The sequence below is a fragment of the Eubalaena glacialis genome, chromosome 2 (assembly GCF_028564815.1).
Source record: "Eubalaena glacialis isolate mEubGla1 chromosome 2, mEubGla1.1.hap2.+ XY, whole genome shotgun sequence".
NCBI lineage: Eukaryota > Metazoa > Chordata > Mammalia > Artiodactyla > Balaenidae > Eubalaena > Eubalaena glacialis.
This window is the reverse complement of record NC_083717.1, coordinates 4,773,378-4,788,317: the sequence shown is the minus strand read 5'-3', so window position 1 is coordinate 4,788,317 and position 14,940 is coordinate 4,773,378. Positions and strand designations below refer to the sequence as shown.

Sequence of the window (14,940 nt, the reverse complement as noted above, 5' to 3'; positions counted from 1 at the left end):
TGATGCTCTTTTAAAACTTCTTTTCACTGACGTGATAATGGGAGCGGAAACAGTAAGATTGAAGAGGAATCGCTTAGAGCAATTTGCTTATCTACCTTCTTCTGGAAATAATATCCTCCAAGTAATATCACAGCCACCCTTTTGCCTGGAGCATTTTCCAATTACCAGATAATTTTCTTTGTATGAAAGGCAAGGTAAAGAATATTTTGAATTTTTGAACTTAGATCCTCTGCTTTGAAAATATACCCAGACACAGAAAAATAAGATCCATCTATGAAACCCACTCAGTAAATAGGATTATCAACAGTCCAGATGAAGGGCATTCATTGGCCTCTCTACAATTATTTTAGTTCAGTAAATATAACAGCTTTAAGATTGTGAATTGGGTAAAAAGAACATAAATTGACTGACAAAAGGACTACCCTCCTAGCTAGGTTTCTCATCTTTTTAAAAGCAGGTGACTGTAATATTAAGCTATTCCTACACGTTCAGGATATTGGTCCTATTCCCTGCTTCCATCATGCTTTCTTTATCTTCCAATTTATTGCATTTAATTGAGTCTTTCTTTCTCAGAGAACTTTAAATAAATCCAGTGCAATTCAATCAATAATCTATAATCTCAAGTTGGCTCTGGTAAATGAATCCTTTATCCAAAAAAACTAGTAAGCTATCCTTTCTTTGAAGTTTGGCAATATCTAGGTGTAATGACCTTTAAACAATATTCATCTATAGAAAAGGGATATTTTGTTAGAAAAGACATAAAATCATCTTGATATGAATATTTGCTTTCAACAAATACTGTACTAGAAATCAATGTGTGTAACTGACATCGTTTAAACACTCTTTTGCTGTGAAAAAATGAGAAGCATTTAAAAACCATTTCAGGCAGCACAATGAATATAATTTAACATTCACAATTATTTCTTCACAAAAGCAAGAAGTATGAAAATCATTCTTATCAACAATTTTGAAAGATTTCCATTCTCTTTCTGTAAAAAAAGAGATTTCTCTAAATATCAGTCAAACCCTACACTTAGATATTTTCTACTGAGAAAATGATCAATAGGCCCAACTCTGATGAACACTGAGATCTGTAATTTTTAAAAATTGGCCACCAGAAATGTTTGTATTTTTTGCTCTTCATGTTTCTTTGCTTCTAACTAGTTTCTCAAACCATATGTGCATGCACGCACACACACACATACACACACACACACATCTTCCAAAGCAATCCATTTCTTAGGAAAATATTACAGCTGGCTGATGACTCTCTTTGCTGAGCTATACAATTAAGAGTTTGTCTAACTTAATTGCTTCCTCTAAGGAAAAAAATGGAGAAGTGAATTGTTAACTACAAGTTAAAAACAGGTAACATCTTTGTCTCTCTGAATTATATGTGACAATGATGTGGTCTTTGTCTTACAACTCGGTTTTCAAAAGAGAAATTTTCATTTATCTTCTGTTGCAAATGGCTTCATGAATTCCCTTGGGATACCATTGAGAAGGTAGAAACCTATAATATCTTGTATTTGAATATTTAACAAATAAAATATCTAATGCTGAATTTTTAAAAAGAACCTTATAAGCCTCCAGTTTGGTGATCTCAGACACACTGAGAGCTGTGGCCCTTGCTTTCTTGCTTGGTAAGGAAAGTTAAAACTACTGTATTAAGTTGTTTTACAAACATAGCTACTAATTTTAAAAGACCTAAATTCGAAACAGGACTTGTGTCAGTGGGAACAAATCTCCCAATTTCAGGATATTGTTGGGTCAACATAGTAATTTGTGTTGAGGACACTAATTCTATTCATGTGGGCTCTGTTCTCATGAACTCATCGAATCCTAATTATGTCCCAAAGGCCCCACCTCCTAATACCATCACATTTGGCGGTAGGGTTTCAACATATGAATTTTGAGAGGGGACAAAAACATTCATAACATGACATTTTATGCTCTGGGACTTGGAGATCTAAACATAACCCAGAACTTCATGTTTCTCAGTACAAAGTGAATGCAATAAATCCTTAGTAAATGACACCTCTTCCTACCATATATTTTCTTAGATGTAATCTAGATGCTACTTATTGTAATATTACAGTAAGCTAAAGAGCTAAAGAATTAATCAAAGTTTTTGAAACCTTGGAGTGAGTGAATGTGTGTGTGTTCATTGTGGTAAAATATTCATAACATAAAATTTGCCATTCTAACCATTTTAGGTGTACAGTTCAATGGCATTAAGTACATTCACATTGCTGTGCAACCTTCATCACCATCCATCTCCAGAACTTAAAAAAAATCTTTTCATACTGAAACTCCATACTCATTAAACAATAATACCCCCCTACACCCAGCCCCTGGTAACCACCATTCTGCTTTCTTCTCTATGAATTTGACCACTTACTGTAGGTACCTCACATTAGTGGAATCATGCAGTATTTGTCCTTTTGTGATTGGCTGAGTTCATCTCACATAATATCTTCAAGGCTCATCTGTGTCATAGCATGTGTCAGAGCCTCCTTCCTTTTTAATGTTGAATAATATTCCATTGTATGTATATCACATTTTGTTTATCCATTTATCTATCAATGGCTACTTGGCTTGCTTTCACCTTTTGACTATTGTGAATAATGCTGCTATGAACACGGGTGTATAAATATCTGTTTGAGCCCTTGCTTCAATTCTTTTGTGTATATATCCAGAAATGGAGTTGCTAAATCATATGATAATTCTATTTTTAATTATTTTAGAAACTGCCATACTGTTTTCCATAGTATCTGCACCATTTCACATTTCTACCAACGGTAGTCAGCGTTCCAGTTTCTCCACATCCTCACCAACACTTGTTATTTTCTGTTGTTTTGATAATAGTGATCCTAATGGGTGTGAAGTGGTATCTCATTGTGGTTTTCATTTGCATTTCCCTAATGATTAGTGATGTTAAGCATCTTTTCATGTGCTTATTGGCCATTTGTATATCTTCTCTTTGGAAAAATGTCTATTCAAGTCACTTGCTCATTTTGTAATTGGGTTGTTTGTTTTTTGGTTGTGAGTTATAGGAGTTCTTTATATGTTCTGGATATTAACCCTTTATCAGATATATGATTTGCAAATATTTTCTCCATTCCATGGATTGCCTTTTCACTCTGTAATGTCCTTTGTTGCATAAAAGTTTTAAATTTTGATGAAGTCAAACTTACTTATGTTTTTCTTGTGTTGCCTAAGCTTTTAGTGACATATCCAAGAAATCACTGCCAAATCCAATGTTACAAAGATGTCCCCCTATGTTTTCTTCTAAGAGTTTTATAGTTTTAGTTCTTACATTTAGGTCTTTGATTCATTTTGGGTTAATTTTTGTAGATGGTGTAAGGTAGGAGTCTGGCTTCATTCTTTTGCGTGTGGATATCCAGTTTTCCCCATTCGTTGAAAGGACTGTTCTTGCCCCATCAAGTTGTCTTGGCACTCTCGTTGAAAATCAATTGGCTGTGTATGCAAGAATATATTTCTGGGCTCTCTATTGTATTTTATTCACCTATATGTCTGTCTTCATGCCAAGACAACACTCTTTTGATTATTGTAGGTTTGTAGTAAATTTTGAAATCAGGCAGTGCAAGACCTCTAAATTTGTTCTTTTTCAAGATTGTTTTTACTATTTGGTGTCCCTAGAGATTTATATGAATTTTAGGATGGATTTTTCTGTTTCTGCAAAAAAAAAAAAATTCATTAGTATTTTCATAGGAATTGCATTAAATCTGTAGATTACTTTACCTAGTAGTGATACCTTAACAATATTAAGTCTTCCAATCCATGAACATAGGATGTCATTCCCTTTATTTGTGCCTTCTTGGTTATGTTTATTTCTAAGTATTTTATTCTTTTCAATACTGTTGCAAATGGAGTTGTTTCCTTAATATCCCTCCTCTTCAGATTGTTCATTGTTTGGATATAGAAGCACAATGGATTTTTGTGTGTTGGTTTTGTATGTTACAACTTTGCTGAATTTTTCAATTGTATTTTAAAATCTCAAGAGTAAAAAAATATATATTAGTACTGGGTAACAAATTTTTGCTTATGGAAAGACATGTTTCATAAGCAGTAATTTTTTAATGTAATTCTATGGTGAATAAAATTGTGTAAGTTAAAGACATTTACAAGTCAAAAGGATTCCATCATTAATCACATAAGCCCATTTGTCTTCTTTTGTTTTTAAGCTCACTGAAACAGAAATCGGCTGCAATTCTATCCACTGTTTTCGCTTCTTCCTCAATTTTAAGTTATATTAATAGATAAACCTATGTTGATGACAATAAGTAAATAAAAGAAATCTCTATTGCTTTTCAAAGTTAGAAATGATGATATATTCCTAAATTCTTGCTGAGGACTGAATGACAAATTTGATCCTCGTGTGATTTTTTTTCATTCACTAGAGCAACTTCCCTGGTGTTTTTATAAAGTTTATGACAGTGAATGCCAAATACAATCTTGTTTGCTCATCAGGAGTAACATAGGTTGTTACAATTCATCTAAAGTTTATTGAATGTATGAGATGATCACTGCTATGAAGAGCCAGCCTATGTATGTTGTCAACAATCTGAAAGAAAAGCAAAAAGGTAATGTGATTGTGTCTATGGTGGAATACTTACTAACACAAGTAAGTTGTTCAGCCAACACATGGGAGAAGACAGACAGACATACAAAAGCAGTACATCTATTTCTTGGATTCATAAAGGCCAAATAGTCTTTCTGCTTTACCAGTTTTTCAGCAAGTTGTGATCTCATGGATGACATCTTCAGAAAATTTTCTTGGAGACAGTGCATAGACAAAAGATTATACAGACTGAGTTATTAGGTTTTGCAAACACTGGATAAACTTTTGGTGTGTCATTAAAAATGGTAATCTATCTACCTATCTATTTAACAGAGCTCCTACATGTCTCTTTGCAATCATTTTTTAGACAACATGTTACCAATGAACAATCATCAAATGACCCTTCAAAAGTCAAGAGAAAAACTGAAAAATTAACATTGTTATAAATATGTGAATGGGTGAATATTCAAAAAGTTAATTTTTTCTCATGTGCTAGACAACATAGAGCTATTCCAGTGGCTCTTCATAGCAGTGATGATTAAAAAAAATCTAAGTGTATTAGTGTTATGAGACTATGGAAAATACTTGGAAAAAAATCTCCCTGTCCTGAGTACAAATAAAAGACTTTGAAATGGCACTCTCTAGTTTGGCCATAGCTACCAAACAATCCAGTAACTCAAAATATTCTTTAGTTTTTCCTTCACTTTTTTCTCTATTTTTACTCTTAGAAAATAGGAATGTGTAGGTGGAACAGAAGAAATATCATTAGATTCATAATCAATACAAGATGATCCATAACCGTTATAATGTTTCTCCCAATAAGCCTGTAGGCCATGCTGAGTGTTTATTCAATTTACACTGGGCTTAGCTAATAAAAAAAAAATTTTTTTGTCTGCATCGTCTATGATGGTGGCCACACCCACATGTGACTATGCTGAGTGCTTGAAATGTGGTTAGTGTAACTAGGAAATGGATTTTTTTTTAATTAATAAACTTTATTGTTTAGAGCAGTTTTAGGTTCATGGCAGTATTGAGTAGAAACTACAGAAAATTCCCACATGACATCTGACTCACACACACACACCTTCCGCCACTATGAATATCCCACAACACAGTAATATGTTTGTGACGATTGATGAAACTACACTGATACATCATTAGCATCCAAAGTCAATATTTACATGAGGATTCGTGCTTGGTGTTGTACATTCTATGGGTTCTGACAAATGACATGTATTCCACCACTGTAGTATCAGACAGAATAGTTTCCCTGCCCTAAAAATCCTCTGTGATCCCGTATTCATGCCTCCCTTTCCGTTAACTCCTGGCAACCACTAATCTTTTTACTGTTTCCATAGTTTTGCCTGTTCTTTCACTTAGTAATATACATTTACATTTTCCCCATGTCTTGATAGCTTTTTTTTTTTAGCTTTGAATAATATTCAATTGTCTGGATGTACCACCATTTACCTATGCATCTACCTACTGAAGGATGCCTTGGTTTCTTCCAAGTTTTGGAAATTATGAATAAAACTGCTGTAAACATCCATGTGCAAGTTTTCCTGTTAACATAAGTTTCCAAAATATTTGGGTAAATACTGAGGAATGCGATTTCTGGATCTTAACGATAAGAGAACATTTAGTTCTGCAAAAAATATGCCAAATGTCTTCCAAAGTGGCTCCACCATTTTGCATTCCCACCAGCAATGAATGAGAGTTCCTGTTGCTTCAGATCCTTGCCAGTATTTGGTGTTGTCAGTTTTTTGGATCTGGGCCATTCTAATAGGTGTGCAGTAGTATCTCATTGCCATTTTAATCTGAAATTCCCTGAAGTTGTATGATGTTTAACATCTTTTCATATGATTATTTGCCATCTATATACCTTCTACCTCCTTTGGGGAGGTGTCTTTTCAGCTCTTTTGCCCATTTTAAATATTGGGTTGTTTGTTTTCTTATTGTTGAATTTTAAGAGTTCTTTGTATATTTTAAACAGTCTTTCATTAGATGTGTCTTTTACAAATATTTTCTCCCAGTCTCTGGCTTATCTTTTCATTCTCTTGATGTTATCAAGAGAAGAAGTTTTTAATTTAAATGAAGTTCAGCTTGTCAATGAGTTCGTTCATGGATCATGTTTTTGATGTTGTATCTAAAAAGGCATTACCAAACCCAAGGTCATCTAGGTTTCACCTATATTATCTTCCAGTAGTTTTATAATTTTGTGTTTTTCATTTAAATCTGTGATTCATCTTGACTTAATTTTTATGAAAGTTCTGTGTATAGATTCATTTTTTTTTGCATGTGCATATCCAATAGTTCCAACACCATTTGTTTAAAAGACTTTGTTCCATTTTATTACTTTTGCTCTTCTGTCAAAAATCAGTTGACTATATTTATGTGGGTCTATTTCTGAGCTCTCTGCTCTGTTCCATTGATCTGTTTGTCTATTCTTTTGCCAGTACCACACTGTCTTAATTACTGTAGCTTTATAGTGAGTCTTGAAGTTCTTCTCCAACTTTATTCTTCTCCTTCAATATTGTGTAGGCTATTCTGTGTCTTCTGCCTCTCCATATAAACTTTAGAATCAGTTTGTCAATATCCACAAAATAACTTTCTGGGATTTTTATTTTGATTTGGATTGCATTGAATCTGTAGATCAAGTTGTGAAGATCTGACATCTTGACAATATTGAGTCTTCCTATTCATAAACATGCAATATCTCTCCATTTATTCAGTTTTTCCTTAACATCTTTTGTTTGAGCTTTATAGTTTTCCTCATATAGATCTTGCACATATTTGGTTAGATTTATACCTGAGTATTTCATTTTGGGTATTAATATAAATGGTAATATGTTTTTAATTCAAACTCCACTTGTTCATTTCTGGTAAATAGAAAAGCAATTGACTTTTGTATATTAACCTTGTATTAGTTCCAGGAGCTTTGCTGTTGATTCTTTTGGATTTTCTACATAGATGATCATGTCAAGTGCAAATAAACACAGTCTTATTTTCACTTTCCCAATCTGTATACCTTTTATTTCCTTTTCTTCTCTTACTGCATTCGCTAGGACTTCCAATACAATGTTGAAAAGCAGTGGTGGGAGGGGACATCCTTGCTTTGTGTCTGATCTTATGGGAAAGCTTTGAGTTTCTCACCATTGAGTGAGATGTTAGCTGTAAGCTTTTTATAGATGCTCATAGTGAATTTGAGGAAGTTTCCCTGTATTCCTAGTTTACTGGGAGTTTTTATCATAAATGGGTGTTGAATTTTGTCAATGCTTTTTATGCACCTATAGATAGGATCATGTGATTTTTCTTTAGCCTGTTGATATTGGAATGTAGATTACATTAATTGATTTTTGAATGTTAAACCAGGCTTGTATATGCCTGGGGTAAATCCCACTTTTTTGTGGTATATAATTCTTCTTATACATTGTTGGATTTGAGTTGCTAATATTTTGTTGAGGATTTTTACAACTCTGTTCATGAGAAATATTGCTCTATATTTTTCTTTTCTTGTAATATCTCTGTCTGGTTTTGGTGTTAAGACAACGCTGGCCTCTTAGAATGAATTAGAAAGTATTTCCTCTGCTTCTTTCTTTGGGAAGAGATTGTAGAGAATTGACACAATTTCTTCATTAAATATTTGATAGAATTCACCAGTGAATACATCTGGGTCTGGTGCTTTGGAAGGTTGTTAATTATTGATTCAATTTCTTTAATAGAAATAGACCTATTCAGATGGTCTATTTCTTTTTGTGTTAGTTTTAGCAGATTGTGTCTTTCAAGGAATTTGTATATTTCATCTAGGTTATCAAATTTGTGGGCATAGAGTTATTCATAATATTCCTTTATTATCCTTTTATTGTCCATGGATTTTTTTAGTGATGTCCCCTCTTTCATTTCTGATATTGGTAATTTGTGTCTTCTGTCTTTATTTCTTAGTTAGCCTGGAAGAGGCTAATCCATTTTATTGCTCTTTTCATGGAATCAACTTTTGGTTTTGTCGATTTTTCTCTATTGATTTCCTGTTTTCAATTTCATTGATTTCGGCTCTAATTTTTATTATGTCTTTTCTTCTTCTTTCTTTTGGATTTAATTTGCTATTCTTCTTCTAGTTTCCTAAATTGGAAGCTTAGATTATTGATTTTAGATCTTTCTTTTTTTCTAACATATACATTCAATCATAAATATCCCTCTATTCACTATGTTCACTGAATCCCACTAATTTTGATAAGCTGATTTTCATTTTCATCTAGTTCAAAATATTAATTTCTCCTGAGATTTCTTCTTGACTCACGTTATTTAGAACTGTGTTGTTTAATCTTCAGTATTTTGGGATTTTCCAGCTATTTTTCTGTCATTAATTTCTAGTTTAATTCCATTGTGATCTGAGATCAGGCATTGTATGATTCCTATTCTTTTAAGTTTATTAAGCTTTATGGGTCAGAATGTGGTCTATCGTGGTGACTGTTCCATGTGAGCTTGAGAAGAATGTGTGTTCTGCTGTGATTGGATGGAGCAGTCTGTAGATGTCAATTTTATCCAACTGATTGATGGTGCTCTTTAGTTCCACTTTGATCTTACTGATATTTTGCCTCCTGGATCTGTCCAGTTCTGAAAGAGGCATGCTAAAGTCTCCAACTATAATAGTGGATCCATCTAGTTCTTCTTTCAATTTTATCAGATTTTGCCTCATGTATTTTGACATGCTGTTGTTAGGTGCATACACATTAAGGATTGTTATGTCTTCTTGGAGCATTGACTCTTTTTTCCTTACCTAATGCCCATCTTTTTCCCTGATAACTTTCCTTGCTCTGAAGTCTGCTCTGTTTGAAATTTATATAGCTACTCTTGCTTTCTTTTGATTAGTGTTAGCATGGTATATCTTCCCCCATCCCTTTGCTTTTAATCCACATGTATCTTTGTATTTACAGTGGGTTTCTTGTAGACAGCATATAGCTGAGTCTTGGTTTTTGATCCAGTCTGATAATCTCTGTCTTTTAGTGGGTATATTTAACTGTCGATATTTACAGTGATTATTGATATAGCTAGATTAATATCTACCATATTTGTTACTGTTTTCTAATTGTTACCCTTATTCTTTGTTGTTATTTCTGTCTTCTACACTTTTCTACCTTTTGTGGTTTTGAGCAATTTATTTGATTCCACTTTCACTCATTTCTTAGCATATTAATTATACTTCTTTTTTTAGTTTTTTAAGCAGTTGCCCTAAAATTTTCAATATATGTTTATAACTAATCCAGATCCACTTTGAGATAACACTGTACTGCTTATTGGGTAATGTAAGTACCTTATAATAACAAAATATTTCTAAACCATCTGTCCCATCCCTTGTGTCAATGCTGTCATTCCTTTCACTATTACATAAGCACACATATGCACACGCACACATACAGACACACACACACAAGAATGCATAATCAAATACATTGTTGCTATTATTATTTTGAACAAATTTTTACCTGTTAGATCAATTAAGAATAAGAAAAAATAAAACTTTTATTTTACCTTTACTTACTCAATTTTTTGAACACTCTTCCTTTCTTTATGTAGATTCCAGTTTCCGATCTATATTATTTTCCTCTCTCTGAAGAACTTCTTTTAACATTTCTTGCAAGGCAGATCTACTGGCAACAAATTTCCTCAATTTTTGTTTGTCTGTGAAAGCCTTTTTTTCCCCTTTACTTTCAAAGGATAATTTTGGGGGTACAGAATTCTAGATTGGTGGTTTTTCTCTCTCAACACGTTAAACATTTCATTTCAGTCTCTTTTTGCTTGCGTAGTTTCTGAGAAAGATTTAGATGCAATTCTTATCCTTGCTGCTCTATAGATAAGATATTTTTTCCCTCTGACTTCTTTCAGGATTTTTTTTTATCTTTAATTTTCTGAAGATGATATGCCTATATGTCATCCTGGGGGCATTTTCTCTGAGCTTCTTGGATCTGTGGTTTGATGTCTGACATTAATTTGGAGGACATTCTCAGTCATTATTCTTCAACTATTACTTCTGTTCCTTTCTCTCTTTCTTTTTTCTGGTATTCCCATTACACATAAGTTACATCTTTTGTAGTTGCCTCATGGTTCTTGGATATTGTGTTCTGTTTCTTTTCCCAGTCTTTTTTCACGTTGCTTTTCAGTTTCAGAAGTTTCTATTGTCATGTTCTCAAGTTCAGAGAGTTTTTCCTCAGCCATATGCAGTCTACTAATGAGTCCACCCAACGCATTCTTCATTTCCGTTAGAGTGTTTTTGATCTCTAACATTTCTTTCTCATTCTTTCTTGGAATTTTCATCTCTCTGATTATTTTACCCATCTGCTATTGCATATGTTGCCTTCTTTTCAGAAAGCCCTTAGCATTTTAGTTACAGTTTTTAAAAATTCCTACACTGATAAAGCCAACCTTCTTACCATACCTGACTCTAGGTCTGATGCTTGTTCAATCTCTTCAGAAAACTGTTTTTTGCCGTGTAGTATTGTGTCTTATTTTTGTTGAAAGGATGGCATAGTGTACTGGGGAAAGGAATGGTGGTAAATAGGCCTTTAGTAATGCAGTGTGAGGCATGGGGGGAGGGGGAGAGTTCTATAGGCCTGTGATTAGGTCTCCGTCTGTTGGTGAGCCTGTGCCCATGGACCATGGATTTCTTGTCCCCTCCCTGCTTAGGTGGGACAGAATGGCTAGAAAGGGGCTAAAGTTGGGTAATTCCCTTCCCCAGGTAGGTTAGGCTCTGGTAAAGTAGTTTCTCCTGAGGGCAGGCTTTGTTAACAATAACAAAAAGCCCTGGCATATTTAAAAAATGGCTCTTTTAATCCTCCTCTTGCTGGAAGCTTGACGGCATTTTTCTCCAATATTCACCGTGAGAATCTGGTAGAGCTCCTCGCAGTGAAATTCACAACAGTGTGTGGGTGGGAGGCCTCCCTGAGACTGGTTCCCCCTGAAGCTTTTAATGCTTAGGCTTGTCTACACTCAGCCTCTAACGATCCATCAGTTACAGCTCCAGTTTCCCTACCCTGGCACTGGTTCCTACCAAAGTTCCTGCTTGTGGTTTCTCCTCCAGTAAATTGTGATTCTCTGTGTCTTCTTGTCTTTCAATATGTAGGCCAGCAGTTTGCCCTGTGACCTCACTTCTCTGACATATCTAAGAAGGCTTGTTGATCTTTGAGTTTGTTCAGTTTTTCACTTGTTAGGATGAACTGGTGACTTGTAATCTCCTTACATGCCATACCAGAATCCAGAAGTCTTCGATGTTCAACTGTCAACGGGAAAAAAATGCACAACGTGAGAGCTGTGAATTAAGTTTTATTGGGGCAAAATGAGGACTATAGCCCAGGAGACAGCATTTCAGATAGCTCTGAGAAACTGCTTCAAAGAGGTGGGGGGAAGGTCAGTATATATGTGGTTTTAGTGAAGGGGGAGTACATGCAATCAAGCACATATTTTTTGCAGAAGGTTTCTGCTAATCTCATGATTAGCTAGTCACGAGGAGCAGATGTCAGCATGAAGGATTTTAGTGTTTTTCTAGATATGAGGAGATGCAAGAATTGGGCTCATAAAATCGTCTCCTGAAAATATCTAATTATCTGAAGACCTGTTCTGCCAGTTTTTTCCAGAGCACAGAGTGCGCCTCATTTCTGATCTCCACCCTGAACCCCTTTCAGGAGGTGTTGAAGGTCAGCAGCTGCAGCGGCTCATAATTTAATCCCTAGAGGTAGATGGCAAGTGCCAATTTGTAGGTGACACAACTATTAAGTATACAGTTGCACATGCGAACAGATCATTGCAGATTTGCCAACCAAATGGTGACTTCCATTAACAAGTTTCCATTTTGTTTTTAGATGTGAATCTACTGCAACGACAAAATTAAGCCATTTACAAATGTGACAGTTAGACCAACCCATTGCATATGTGCCCCTGAAGAGTTTAAACATTATTAGGACACCCTACAAAAAGGCTCCTGAGGTTTTTTTCCTCATCATATTTCTTAGGAATAAGCATGGTTCTTCTTACCAAAGGCAAATATATACCTGACTCAGTGTGCACGATGGGTTTTAAGGTCCCTCTGAAAAGAAGATGGCATAAACCAGTTGTTAATTGTGCTTCATGAATGGAGAAACACATCATTTCTCTTGAAAGTTGGTGATGCCAAAAGCTATGGATTACTGAGAGGGGAAAAATATTTGCATTACAGTGTTACCTTCATAAGAGATATCACCAAGTGTCTTCAACAAATGAATGTTGAATTTCTATATTTGAATTGTACATTGTTAATAATGAAAGGCCTTTGAAATTTTTAGTGTATTATATCAATAGAAATATTGGACACTGAGATTTCTTTTTCAGTATGTACATTTAGGAACCATAATGAAGGTAAATGTTGCAATATCCAGTAATTGATCTTTAATGACACCAACAAGAAATCATTTTCAGAATACCAACGGAAATGGACAGAGAAGTCTTTGTATGGCCTGGGAGTGTGAACCTTAGATGTACAAGAAGGAGAGACAGAATCTTAGTTTCAGAGGATATTTTACAGACCACCCTTTTTTTTGTGACAAGTCCTCCCTAGTATATAATTACTACATGGTACATGATATTAGTATTTATCCACTTTCCTTCCTGATGTGTTCTAACTTCTCTGTGAACATTCATTTTAAAGCTTCAGTTTGACTAAGGATACAATTATCGGGATGGACTCAAGTGTAAAACATTTATTTACTATCACTTTCTAAAATGTTCAGAAATCCTAGTCAGCAGTTGACCATCATAACTACATCTGAATTAGTTAATAGCACTTGCAAGGACCATTATCTGTAGAAAAATCACCGTCAATATGTGGACTTCGTGCATCTCAGGGAATTTCTTTCCTGTGCCTGATTGAAAATTTAAAAAAAGAACTTAGTGGTATGTTAAAGAGTTGCATCTTAATTAAAGATTATTTTCCAGAAGATTACAACACCTTGACTATCATGTCTTGACATTCACTGATCTGACTTGGGGAACTTGCCAAGCATGGAGGTTAAAAAGGAAGGACTTTCTACTTCAAGGTTTCCGAATATCTGGAAGAAATCTAAAGAACATTTCTCCTAGTGCTATCTCTGGGCAAGGCTGTTTTACTAACATTTCTCGTCTTTTTTTTTCTACCTTTCACGTCAATGTTAATACACTCTATCCATCATTTCACCCCCTCTGGTCTTAGGGTATAAATCAACATCTGTAAAACTGTTCAATAACAGAATTTAATTGCCCTGGAGGAAAAGGGGACTTTTCTCACTTGAAAGCCAGGGGAAAATGGTGGCATTTAATCTGTTGTTGGGCATTTTAAAAAGAGGAAAAGAACAATAAATGCTCTTGAAAATTAATTCACATGGACCTTTATTTTTCTTCAAAATTTGCTGACTGAAATTATTTTAAAAATGTGAGTAGGACTTCCCTGGTGGCGCAGTGGTTAAGAATCCACGTGCCAATGCAGGGGACATGGGTTCAAGCCCTGGTCCGGGAAGATCCCACATGTTGTGGAGCAATGAAGCCCGTGCGCCACAACTACTGAGCCTGAGCTCTAGAGCCTGCGAGCCACAACTATTGAGCCCATGCGCCACAACTACTGAAGCCCGCGTGCCTAGAGCCTGTGTTCCACAACAAGAGAAGCCACCGCAACGAGAAGCCCACACACAATGAAAAGTAGCCCCCGCTTGCCACAACTAGAGAAAGCCCGCGTGCAGCAACGAAGACCCAATGCAGCCAAAAATAAATAAATAAAATATAAATAAAAATTTTTTTTATATGTGGGTAGATTCGGAGGAAGTGAAATACTGTGATCAGATGTGGTCTGAGCTTTGGCATTTTATGTTTGTATCTTTTGGAAAGACCTTCTGCAGAACTCTCTGGTATTTTGGTGTGTACCCAAGAGATATTATGGTTCATATATCATCCATAGTCATCCAAAAGAGGGGCAAGTATTGTCTCAAAAGCAAGCTTAGCTGGGTTTTCTTACCAAACCACGTGGACATGGGAAGTTCAGACAGGCCACCCAAATTAAGATCAGAGCTTCCATATCAGGGTGAGAATCTCCTTAAAGTGTTTTGAAATGTTGATTTTCATTGTTTGTCTGTTTCTACAGGTGTACAAAGTTAGACTGTTATAGCTTTTTTTCCAGTGCATATTGTCTGCCTTAAAAACAGAATCAGTAATGTGATGTCTTTTATGACAAAGGCAGTGTGATATCTGTATATTCTACTACATATTTTTATCACATGCAATGGCTAGTTTATGCCTAATTGGACATTTTTAGTGTTTGCATTTTCTGTTTTTTTCTAATTAGTTAGAAATGTATTGGCCAT

The 14,940-nt window shown here is 34.9% G+C and overlaps 1 protein-coding gene across 3 annotated transcripts in view; it reads left to right on the top strand.

Moving 5' to 3' along the window:
• Positions 1 to 14,940, top strand: part of SLC39A12 (solute carrier family 39 member 12) — a 67,710-nt gene that overhangs the window by 50,879 nt on the left and 1,891 nt on the right. The window lies entirely within an intron of this gene.